The sequence below is a fragment of the Neolamprologus brichardi genome, unplaced genomic scaffold (genome assembly GCF_056152115.1).
Source record: "Neolamprologus brichardi isolate AB-2024 unplaced genomic scaffold, ASM5615211v1 NODE_ptg000031l+_length_7269946_cov_1, whole genome shotgun sequence".
NCBI lineage: Eukaryota > Metazoa > Chordata > Actinopteri > Cichliformes > Cichlidae > Neolamprologus > Neolamprologus brichardi.
Genome location: NW_028270136.1, coordinates 3500912 through 3514249, shown reverse-complemented (window position 1 = coordinate 3514249; position 13338 = coordinate 3500912). Strand labels below are relative to the sequence as shown.

Below are 13338 nucleotides of genomic sequence, written 5' to 3'. Positions count from 1 at the left end.
CATAATGCAACTATAATATTAGAAGGTTACTTGGCAACCATTTCATGTGCTTGTCAAAAACATATATCGTTAACATTTTAGATAACTTATCATCTGTATTATCCTTCTGTGTTACACATTTCGATGTTTTTTTCCTCGCTACCTAGCCTGACTCCCCAATGTGATGTTTGTGTATTGTATGTACGGTCGGCAAGGTCCGTCATCTCGGTTGTGGGCAACAGACCTGCAACTGACAAATAAAGGCTCTCTCTCTCTCTCTCTCTCATCTGCATTACTGTTACCAGGTTTGCAGAATAGTGGTTTCAATCTCCTCAACCGTTCATTGGTTGCTGCAAATCCCAACTGCAAAGGTAACTAGTTTGACCAGCTTAGTCTTCTTTGTTTCAGTATTTCCAGATGGCTTGCTTGTCATTTCTGAGGCTAGCAGGAGAAAACCTCTTCGTGAAGTTCTAATATCCTTTGCATGATCTTCGGGTAAATTACCATAAAATGCACACAAATGATCAATAATAAGAGAAGCACATACAGGGATGTCCCCTCTGCTGGCACTGACACTCCCCCTTCGCACCAGCCGGTTTTGTTTTTACCACCACGCATGTGTTAATGAATTAGAATCATTCAAAGCAAACAGGAAATCTGAATACAACCTGCATACTCCCAACCTTCCAATGCATACTTGTCTATATAAGGAACAACATTTACTTTGAGGTGAAGTGGCGAAAGCAGAGAGTATGTTGCAAGTTCAATTGTTCTTAATAACAACTTAGCATGTCCAGTGTTCCCAATCAGCAAAGACAAACCATAAGGCAGGAAGAAGACGCCGAAATGCACCAAACATCAGACAGATGAGTCCGTCCACAACACGAGGACAGTCAATGATGTTTTGCAGCATGGTTTGAATTACTTGCAGTGAAGAAATCCTGATCTTTCAAGAGTTAAAATACTTGGTGACCCCGTAAACCCACGCTGTGAATACACCGTCAGTCTTTTCACAGACTAGTTTAAAGTTGTGCTACACGTGCATAGAGATATAAAAACCTTATTATTAGCTTACAGTATTATGTTTAATGCAGACCAGTAACAAACAGCTAGTGTCAAGTTACAAAACGCAGTGAGGCTTAAAATACTTTCAGTCTGATGTTTGTGAAACTGAGCAGTTTAATCACTGAATTTACCAGAAAGCACTGCCTCTAATTAAGTTTTAATTAAGTTTCATTACATTTCTGTGAGTCTGGAGAAAATATCGGTCACCACTGTGTGTACACGATTAACTAAGCTGTTTTTGTTTAAAATGAGAAAAAAGGAAAAGAATCCATTGATCATCTGGATGTTCACGCTCTTTATTACAGGTTGTGCCTCAAGCCAGATCACATGGCTCTGCTATCAGGGAGCACTACCAGCCACCTCAACACTTTCCTCCTCAGTCTTCCTTTTGAATAGCTGCTGCCGGCGTCGAGCCAAAGTGCTTAATGAAAGTGGAAAAACACATTAATCTACAAACTGGTGAACTGGCAGCAGCTCATTATATTGCACAGGTGAGAAGACGTGCAAAGCTGCTGGCCTATGGCGATTCCTGAACTATAAAGACAGCACTGTCAGGCTGAACAGCCGAACTGTTGAAATACTACAACACACTCATTTTAGTGTTTAATAACTGAGTTAGATCAATGTAAGAACTGGTGGACAGATGGAACCAAGCACAGCAATGACTCTATGATCTTTGAATAGAGCTGAAATAATTAGTGACCCTAAAATATCCAACAGTGGTGCTACGGTACAGCTGATAACATTCACTAAATCCAGCAGTTCTTTGAGTTGGGGCTGGAAACAGCAGGGAAGCTACCCCAAATCCTTCCAGCGCTGTGGATCCATGTGTGGAGCGCGATCTTTCCTGCACTTATTCCATCTCCTCCCATTTTGATCTCCCAGCTGTGCAGTCAGTTTCTCTCTTTGTGTCTCTGATATTGAAAACACCAAACTGCCTGAAAAATATTCTTTCAAGACTCACAGTGTGAACTTTACTGTATAGGACGGCTCAAACCCTCAGAGGGAGGAGCAAAGGCCTCGGGCTCACTGCAGAAGTTCACTCAGAGCAGAGTCTTGTCCTGTTGATCTAATTCCTGGGCTACTTCCTGTTGTGGCCACTCCTGACACCATTCTTTGTTCCAGAGAGTGAATGTGGGCGTGTGCATGTGGCACAAAAGACAAAAGCCTGTTATAAAATCTCTCTCATCTCACTAAAGTTTTGTCTTTCTTCTCTCCCCTGAAACAAAACAAAGCCCTTGAGAGCTGCAACTGCAAGAAAGAGCAACTGTGCTGCAACAGATCCAAGGACGGAGGGAGAAGACTGATCACAGAAACGGGCCAATCAGAGCAGTTCAAAGGAGAACAGAACCACACTGGTGATCGGGGCTGTCACATGACAACTGGACGATGAAATGAACGACTGACAAAAATCCCCCGTTTGACCAATCACTGAGTAACAGCAAATGTGGAAACACACGGACGAGATGCGTGATTTCCCCGAGGTTTCAGGTGATTAAAGTGAGCAAAATATTAGGTGTGGCACAAAAGCAGACAAACATTTGTCGTGTTCAGCTCCTTTGTGGCCATTGGTGATGAAAGATTTAATCATAATTGACCTTATTAAGATCAGATGGTGGCGTGCTAAATTATAAGCCAAAACTAGCACGTTCAACCATTAGCTGGATCCATGTTTGCTAATCAGTGCAAGGCAACACACTACATAGTAGAACTGTGTTCAGTACCTCGTAGCAAACCATGTTTGTGTCAGAAAATTACAAAACAAACCCCAAAAAAAGCTTCAAAAGGCAGCATCACAGCAAACACGGTTAAGAGATAAAAACTTAGCACACAGAACTGTTTTGTTCTTCTACAAAACCATAAAAATGCACTTTGATGTGAAGGTTTAATGTTGGTACTGACTCACTTATGGAACCAGTCACCAGTGGCCATGACAGGAAGTTAAATCTTCTTTAGCACTACAGTAATAAACAGGTGATTGTAACACAGTCTGAACAAAGTACTATTTATAAAAGCTGAAACCTTAAATATAAAAGGTCGTTCATGAAAAATCGTAAAAATCTTTGGTGCAGGACAACCAAGGATGAAGGTTTCTACTCTGAGTCTTTAATAACCTTTAACTGTTTTCTATAGTTCCAAATTAACAAGTGAAAACTATTTAGGAAAGAATAGTTCTCTTACTGGGGCGTCAGTTTGTGTTTCAACAAACTATTGTGTGATTGCTATGTGACAGGTTCTGATTTCCAAGCTAAGCTAATCCAATAACCCACCACACACCTGGGTGGTTGTAAACCAAGTAAACACCAATAAAGATTAAATCAAGTTTCAGCTATTTTTATGTTTGGGAGCAATTCCCCTGGGTGCCAAATACTGCAACATCGGGCAAGAGTATCCATAACTAACAATAAGTCCCTTTTTTAAGGCTTTTGTTAAACAACCCAGCTTCATACTACTGACATTTATTTATGTGTTTAATTACAATAGGCAAAAATCTGGGCTGTGCTCACATTTTTCCATAGCTAACACCACTGGTACTCAACTCATGGTGAATAGCACTGGTATAGAAAGTCCAGTTTCTCCAGAGTTTCCTCAAACAAAGGTCCAGACTATCATAAAGGCCAACGTGCATTTCATTTCAGTGCAGTAGATTTTGTATCAGAGTCTTTATAGAGTCAACAACTGGTTGTCAAGCACAAACAATAAAGCAGAGTTCAACAGTGGCTGCAGGTTCCTGCTTTAACAGAAAAGTATGACTCCAAAGAAAGCTGTGGGTGAGTGAGTCTGTGTGTGAAGACAACGAGAACATTACAGCTATTTTTGTAAGAGGTGCGCTCACACTAACAAGTGCTTACAGTTCTTATATCATAGGACAAAACTGAAGACTTCAAATCCTCCATCCATTCGCTTCCGCTTATCCTTTTCAGGGTCACGTGGGGCGCTGGAGCCTATCCCAGCTGTATTAGGGCGAGAGGTAGGGTACACCCTGGGCTGGTCACCAATCTGTCGTGGGGCTAACTCATAGACGGAGACAACCGGTCTTGCTCACATTCACTCCTGCATTCACACCTACGGGCAATTAAGGCTACGTTCACACTGCAGGCGAAAGTGCATCAAATCCCATTTTTTTGACCCTATGCGACCCATATCCAATCATGGTGTGACAGTGTGAACGGCACAAATCCGATATTTTCAAATCCGATCTGGGTCACTTTCATATGTGGTGCTGAATCTGATACATATCTGATGTTTTAGAAATCGACTGCTGTTTGATGGTCATGTCGCATTAAATCCGTCTTTTACGTCACTGACACAAGACAGACGCCAATTATCAGCGCCGGAGAAGACATCACGAACGCTTCCTGTCCATCCAGTGAAACTGTTGGGAAGACAACGTTGGAGAAACGTGAACATTTTCTTTGTTCTGTATAATCTGCAGATTCTGACAGAAATCTGCAACTATCCTTTGAAGCAGCGCTCCTCTAAAACAGCAATAAGGATCATTATTAGGTTATTTACATTATTATGTAAATAAAATAACTTAAAGCAAAATTGGGAAACGTGAAGTCCGAAGTCTTTATATTAAGGTCCATCAGTCAAACAATACTGTTGCTCTGGGTCTAAACAGAGCGCGTTGTGTGTCACGTCTTCTTTTGTGCATGCGGCCGCTTTGAGCGTTCACACTAGAGCGCGTTTGCTGTCACATTTTATTTGTAGTGTGAACGAGCAGACAAAAAAAATCGCATTTGATCAAAAAATCGGAATTGAGCATTAAGACCTGCAGAGTGAACGTAGCCTTAGAGTTTCCAATAAACCTATCCCCACTAACTGCATGTCTTCAGACTGTGGGAGGAAGCTGCAGTACCCGGGGAGAACATGAAAACTCCACACAGAAAGAGCCTGTTTTGGACTTCTTAATGCATTTCCAAGCAGAGCTGGACCAAACACATCTCCACACTTTGTGAGGCCTCTTTGACCAAAACGCAGAGCAACGCCGTGTTGCAGTCCACAATTAGCAACCTCAACTCACCCAAGATGACTTGGGCGGAGCTGAACCACAGGGTTTAAGAAAAGCACTCATCGAGAGCTCGGACTAAATGGGAACTGTTGGGAAAGAATTCCAAGCTAATGACATGTTAAATTTATTATCCTGGGAGAACCCGGTAAGACTCAAAGGTGAAACTGCTCTACTTAGAAGGCTCCAAGTCAACACAAACATGCCTTCTCTGTATACACACTTTGTGTACTACATTTCATATTTATCATTGTAAAGTCTTCACTGTGGGTCACTGTGTCCAAACTTTGGACTGTAGATGCACCAGTCAGTCAGTCAGGATTTAAGATTAGCAGATTTATCAGTGTTACTCCACTGTTGCTCGACACTGCGTGTATAGAGCAGGTAGTGCAACAATAGAAAAGACGGCACTGTGTAGCGTTTGTCTAGGGTGTTGATCAGTGTTGCAGTGTTGATGGAGCCATATCTTTGGTCAGGTGATAAGTAACAGCCTCCGTAATTTCTTTGTGCCTGCGGGAGTTCGACGGGTATAGGGAAGCGCTGTGTAAGGTTCCCGTTATTGATGTTTGGGTGGTTGACCGGGACGGATTTTCTCCTGTCACTTTCTCGTCATCCCTGACGTGCTCTCCGTTGTTTTTTTCCTGCCAATTTTAGCAGCTAGCTTCTGTATCACGTGGTATAAGGCTCCGCCCTTGTCATTAGTTCAGCAGGAAGAGTGAGCGCTTGTTTTCATGCAGATTACGTCCCGGATCAAAATGCGGTACAATCGTCGTCTTTTTTTTTTTTTTTTTAATCGTTGTCATTTGGAAATGAGATCGCACATAAGTATGAATCGAGATCGCGATTTTCTAACGATTAATCGTGCAGCCCTATTATTAACATTATTATTTTTATAAACATCACAGTATACGTGGGATAACGAGACGCAATTAACACCTCACGACCAGCAGTCGTATGGTCGCAAGAAAGTCAAACCTGTTTGAAATCCTGTCGCCTGTCGTGAAGGTGTCAACGCAACCTCTCACACCGTGCACGCACAAACACAAGAATGAAAGTGAAAAATGGAGCAGCAGTGCAGCGTGTGATCTGGACACAAGCGATGGAGGCACAACTTGTATAACTTTGCCAATTTCATCCGAGCCTTTTCGACGTGGCCTCACAAAATGATCACGACCACAACAACCGTGAAAAGAGTTGGATGGACGTTGTTGCTCAATCACAGCTGCCTGATCAATGTTTTCATTAGCAATTTAGCAAAGCTGATGGTGGTGGTGTGTCTGTGTGAGTGAAAGACAGAGAGGCAGATTTTGCATAAGCTTCATGTTATAGACGCACAGTGTGAGCACTCAGGTCACATCAGAGCATCGGGTCGTATAGTGCGAGACTCTGCATCGTGACTTACGAACTTCTAACCCCTGCGATTCAATGGTACAGTTTGAGCAGGAGCTGAATAACGCCACTGAAAAAAACAAAACAAAAGATCGCAGAGTGTATGCCCAGCTTTAGGAGGTGATTTGGAAAGATCTTGGTGGTTCTTGTTGATCAAAGTTCTTGTTTTTTAGTTACTCCAGCTGAAGTAAACCACTGACAACTTCTGGGGTTGAGAAAAAGCACGCTGCTGTAAAGAAATGGAAGCATTTCATTTATTGACAATAAAATATACAAAGAGCTTTGCATAGGTGTAATTGGACTTTATCAGCCAGCTGTATCTGTATGCACGTTTAGACTGACGACAACTGAAACATTCACGGTCTCTAAATAAAAGCCCACAAATGCTTCTAGAGGTCCCAGAAAGAGTACATTAAGAATGAGAGCTGCTAATAACTAACTACGGCTGCCAAGGAGGTTGTGTTTTTGGTACGTGTATGTTATTCTGATCAACGTTGTACGGGTGTGGAGTAGGGCTGCCACGATTAGTCGACTAGTCACGATTACGTCGACGACTGATTTAATAGTCGACGCGTCGTTTGAAGCTTTGTAAGATCACAAAAGACGCAGGAATAAGTAGCAGGATTTAAGAGTGTAATAACGGACTGAAACAGAAGATGGCAGCACTGCATGTACAAGAATGCCAGCTGCCGTTAAACCCCGAAGAAGAAGCTGTGTCCCAGAATTCATAGCGCAGCCCAGCTCAGTTTTCAACAATGGCGGCAGCTAGTTAGTTTTAATATTACTCTTATTATTCTTTCTGGGTCACAAAATAAACATTTAACATATTTTCAGGTGAGAATGTAGCTGTGTAAACCTCAAATATCTGTTCAGTTTATCAAGACACCACATATTTTCAAAAGCGCTCCGACGTTTTCGGAGACGTCTGTTAGCCACTAGCTCGATAGCTAGCCGGGGGCTAGGCTAACTAGAGCCGTGAGAACAGCGGACTCCCGCAAATCGTTTTCAAACCCACCGCCGTCTTTCGCTACTCAGGTTAAACATGATATATAAGTCACTTAGATAACTTAAAAATATTATTGTTTGGCTTTTTTAGTATTTTATTTGTTCCTGAGTAAATCGGTTTGGCTGAGATTAAAGTTATAGTTTTTACACAGCTGAATAAACGTCAAGCAGACAGCTGATTATCAGAAGTGTGAGATGCTCGAGAATTTACTCCGGTGTCCTGTTATATTTTAGATAGCAAGGAGTTTATTAAACTTCACCGAAACAATCTGCAAATTTCATTAAAATTTAATAAACTATCATCTTGTCTTTATTTTTAGTTAGCACATACCTTAAACACTTCAAGCTGTAAGCTAATGATAGTTATATAAGAGCAGATGCTGCTGGTGCAATAAGCTGTACATCCAATGGATGCATGATGTGATTAGTCGACTATCAAAATAATCGTTTGTGGCAGCCCTAATGTGGAGTGGGTCACGGTAACAATTTGCCACACCCACCAAGCTCTTCATGATCGACTTATTTATTGATCAAATATCGACAGAAAGTCTTAGAACTTGGAAACTGTGATTCTTACAAGAGTGGTGTGTATCGTAAACATACAGAACACACTGTACAAAGATCTAACATATGTCGCATTAGACCTCTCACCTCTCCTTCCAGGTGAATACACTGACCTGAAGGTTAAAGTGACCATAATGCTACATGGAGCTATTTAAAACAGCTTCTTTGTGCCGCTGCTTGCACAAAAATGTCGACAGAGAGTTCCCAGAGAAGACAGGCTAGTTTACCCAGGTTGAATTACAATTGCAGAGGGCAAAACTGGCTCAAGTTGTCACTTTTTCTTGATATTTTCTTGCCTGAAACACATCAGCCACCCAAATACTACCTGCAGTGAAATTCTAAATGTCCGTCTGATTCTAAAAGCACTTAAACAACAGTTCTGTGGTCCATGTTGACACTTAACCCCACCCCTCCAACGCACACGCTTGTCTACATCTGTGTGATGCGAGCGTGCCGAGGGGCAACGGCTGCCTCCACACATTATGTAACCAAGCTCAGACAAACACACTCAGCAACCCTCACGCTGAGCCTGGATCAGTGGGTGAAGGGTTGACGGGCAGTGGAGGGGATGCCACTTTCTCCTCACGCTGCCTACACCCCATTCTAGCTACACATTAACCCCGAACCTCAGAAAAGGACGCAGGCCTTACATTAGAGGGAGAATGAGGATGTCAAAAAGAGGTCACCTGCAGCTGCTGGCAGGGATTAAAGCTTTGTATGTGTACGCAGGCTTAAACTTACATGGCCTTTCTTTGCTTTGTAATTCCATCCACTCGTTCATCGTAATTCCCTTACAAGGACTAGGAACAGCAATATTCCTTAAAGAAAAAAAAACAACTCTTTATAAAATGAAATCCTCCGAGTTGCCTTGTACACAGAAAAATATATGAAAGGCACCTTTGAAAGGATTTATTAAGCTGTGGCACTGAGGTTCAGCTACAGCTGAGGGGAAACTCGTAAAGCTGAATACATTTTCAAACAGCTGCTGAAAACTAATAAAAACACCAGCTACCAAATTCATAACTTAAGGAACTCAAGAGTGCTTCCTATGTAATTGTATGTAGGTCTGGGTTTTGAACTCTGGGGAAATACTAAAGGGGGGGGGGGGGTCCACATGAATTTGTTTCATACGCAGCTGTGGCTCTGACAGTGTTTTATTTAAAATGATAAATGAATAAAGATGTGGAGAAAATGTCTCTTTACTTCCATGTATTCATCACTACACACTGTTCTGTGCAGACTCTCGATGCTGGACGAAATCTTACAAGTAAGGAAACATTATTCAGAACCCTGAAGCCAGTTTATTGTTTTTTGTTTTTATTCCTATAGTCCTTCAGTCCTTCATCACTGTCTTTGTACAAGCTCACATTCAGCCCTACAAATTTATGAAACACAGAAGTATCTGCTGTCACACACATGAAGTTGAGAGACATCCTATTCTTAATCCACAGGGTTTAATATGCTGTCAGCCCACCCTTTGCAGCTATAACAGCTTTGACTTTCCACAAGGTTCGGAGTGTTTCTTGGAATTCATAACCATTGTTCCAGAGGTGCATTTGTGAGGGGATGACGAGAAGGCCTGGCTCACAGTCTCCACTGTTCATTCAGGTTGAGGTCAGGAGTCTGTGCAGGCCAGTCAAGTTCTCCTACACCAAACTCATCCATCTTTATGGGCCGTCCCCAAACTGTTCCCACTAAGTTGGGGGGATGAAATGAAGCATTAACAGTTACTTTCACTGGAACAAAGGGACCAAAAAACAACCCCACACCATAATTCCCCCTCTACCAAACTTTACACTTGGCCTGGTGCAGTCACACAAGTATTGTTCTCATGGCAACCGCCAAACCCAGACTGCCAGACGGAGAAGTGCCAGAGGACACGTCTCCACTGCTGTAGAGTCCAGTGGTGGTGTGCTTTACACCAGCGGTCTCCAACCTTTTTTGCGCCACGGACCAGTTTATGCCCGACAATATTTTCATGGACCGGCCTTTAAGGTGTCGCAGATAAATACAACCGATAAAAACCCAGAAAACTATACATTTCACACCTGAGCCTCAACTCTTGCGGCCCGGTACCAAACGCCCGGGGGTTGGGGACCGCTCCTTTACACCACTGCAGCTGACGCTTTGTGTTGTGCTTGGTGATGTAAGGCTCCATGAAGCTCTCTAAACACTGTTCTTGACCTAATCTGAAGGCCACATGAACTTTGGAGGTCTGTAGCGACTGACTGTCACCGAGTGCACCGACCGGACATGTTGCACAGTTAGCATCCTGTCATAGTACCACACTGGATTTCACTGAGCTCCTTAGAGCAGCACGTTCCTTCATAAATGCCTAGGTGCTTGATTTTATACACCTGTGGTCGAGGAACTGGAACACATGAATTCAATGATTTGGATGAGTTGATTAAATATACTGTAATATGACTTTAAAGATGATATTATGATGGAGGAATATCATCTTAATTCTTCCACTATAACAACCTCAGATGCTTCTATGACATACACATTTGGATTGTGTTAAAGCTTTAAGTCAGAGGTGGCTGCTGTGATTGGCAGTTGTGCCAAAACAGGCAGCTGTAGCCAGGAGCTTCAGCTAGGCACTGAAGAGTCGGTGAATCACTGAGTAGCTCAAGGTGGATGTTAAATTACAGACAGAAGAATAATACAAATGTGTAAACTACAGTGAAGTAGTTTATACATTTGCGAAACAAGTAAAAGATCCAGGAGGAGACAAATCCCCAGAACGGCATCAGGCTAAAAAGACCTCACACATGTGGCGCTACCTGCTGTGGAAGCCTCTTCTGAATCAGCAAGCAGCCAAAAATCAGCTTTTACTGTCTTTTTTCAAAGATTAGGATCACAATTTATTAATGTAACACTAATAACATTACTTGATATCAGTAAAAAACTAGAGCCATGTATCTGTATATGCACTAGTTCGTTGTAGCACTCAAACCAGGGGTATCAAACACACCACTCCAGCCCACCATAAAAGCTTTGGAAAATGTAAAGGAGTGCATAGATTTTACACTTTTAGCAGCATTTACATAAGCATGACAGCAGCCCCCCCCCCAAAAAAGTAATTAAGTAATGGATAAACAACAAAATAACAAATAAGTTCCTGTTTTCCATCATCTGCTATAGAATTGACTGTTTTCTTTTAATAGTGACTCCACAGTTTGTTTGAAAGAAAAGAGCGTTTTCTTTAATTTTATTAAAACTTCATATTTTCAGCTGTGAGTACTTCAGTTTTATCATGCAGGCTGTAAGTGGCAAACGATAGAAAAGGAGTTTGACATCCCTGAACTACAACTCTGGACAGAAAATAAATGACTGAGCCTTGACTGGTCCACATGCTTAGCAAACACTCGGTCACTTGAACAGGAATGGCAATAAGAATTGTGAGGCCGTACATTAACGACACACCCACCCACACCCTTACTGCAGAGAAGTACAACAGACTGGTGCTAACACCTATATGTGCAACCCAGTGCATAATGGCATAAACTCATATACCAGGCCTCTCCCTATAGAAGCAGCTATATTCATACATGACACCGCCCTATGACACATGTATGACTCTGAATCCTCCAGCAGCTTTTCAGGCAAACTTTGGCACGCAAGCGCCCACGGACAGACCGACCTATGGGCACATGTCACAGCAAAGGAGCGAGCAGTGACGGTGGAGATTACACTACAGACACGCACAGACACTACATAGTTGTCACGTCTTTCCTCGTTCACCTCTGACTGCAGAATGTAGAGTAACCCGTTTCACACAGTGCGGTGGCGGTAAGAGGAAGCCGGTGTAGGTGAACCTGGGGACGTCACAGAGCTGCAGTGCACCGGCCAGACCACGACGGCGTTGCCCTGGAGCTGGAGTACAGCAGGCCGGCGCAGCGCCGGGGTTGACGGGAGGACAGCGCTCACCTTGCACCGGCGTCCCCGAGGAGAAGCTTTCAGCCTGTTTTCGCTGAAAGTGTCAAACTGTCTCACTCAGCAGCACCCCGCCGCTCAAATAAAAGCGCCTCCCGGTAGCGTCCACGTAAACCCGCTGAACGAGGAGCGGCAGTTATCTCGTGAAGAAACAAGCTCAACAAACACGTTAAAAAATCAAATAAAAGCTGCTTTACCGACTCGAGCCGGCGTCCGCTAATGCCTCTCCCTCCGGTGTTAGCCTCCTCTACCGGTCCGCTTTCAGGTGCCTGGAGACGGGAGAGCAACGTCCGCTAGCCGGTACTGTCAAAGTCATGGCCACGGTGTGCACAGGGAACTCCACCGCGTTTACGAGTTCTCTATGCTCGGTCCTCCCCCATGCCTGTACAGTACGGGTGAACGCGGGTCAGGAGCCTGCGAGGGTGGCTCTACACCCAGGGTCTGCAGCACCCTCTAGCGGACGGATGTGAACATCCAGCGCGGAGGGTTATATAATGCACAGAACCGGGATGTTTTTATTAACACAACATTTAAACTTACTCTCATGTTAGCTGTCAGGCAGGACTCTGAAGGCGCGCCCTGACTAACTGGGTTTTTCTGGACATCTTCAACCTGCCTGCCTTAAATCTTCTGTACCCAAAACATCAGCTGTCTCTTGCCTCAGTGATTATAGCTGTGGCCCTGACTCCATGAAGTGCTTTGAGAGGATCGTTCAGAAGCACATCAAGGACGTCATCTATGTTGGTCTGGACAGCCATCAGATGGAAAGTTCACAGGATGTAAGTCCTGACCCACCTGGAACATCACAACTCTTATGTCAGGGTGCTGACGGTGATAAACCGGCTCTGAAGCTTCATAACCCGAGTCTGTCGACATCGCCGCGACACTGGATCAGAGACTTCCTCTCCATCAGGCCTCGGGTGGTGTGAATGAGGAGCTGGACATCTTCCACACTGGTCCTGAACACGAGCACGCCACAGGGCTGTGCGCTATGTTCTGCATTCATTTCACTAACACAGTTGTGAATTTTCGAGACATTGATGAGACTCACTATAGAGAGGAGACCCAACACCTGACACGCTGCTTAGACAGCATCCTCGTCCTGAGCACCAGGAAGAACAAGGGGGCCATTGTGGATTGCAGGAGCAGAGCGTGTCCACATAGCGTCTGACCTGAGCTGGTGGCTGAACACATCGCACCTTGTGAAGAAGCCCAACAAAGGCTGCACTTCCTCGGGAAGCTAAAACAGACCAGGCCGTCTTCTCGACTGCTTGTGAACGTCTACTGAGTCAAGTTTGCCTCAAACAATTAACGGGAAAAGTGAAGCAGCACAAAAGTGTTTGACTTTAGAAACTATTTATATGTACCTATAACGTGGAGTAAAA

At 43.6% G+C, this 13338-nt stretch overlaps 1 protein-coding gene across 2 annotated transcripts in view; it reads right to left on the bottom strand.

Annotated features, from left to right (window-relative positions):
• Positions 1–12353, bottom strand: part of LOC102790037 (thyroid hormone receptor alpha) — a 144882-nt gene extending 132529 nt beyond the window's left edge. For both annotated transcript variants that reach the window (XM_006805117.3, XM_035914014.2), the window contains exon 1: positions 12151–12353. The gene's annotated coding sequence lies outside the window, so the exon portion shown is untranslated. The remainder of the gene's footprint in view (positions 1–12150) is intronic.
• Between the last annotated feature and the right edge of the window lie 985 nt (positions 12354–13338).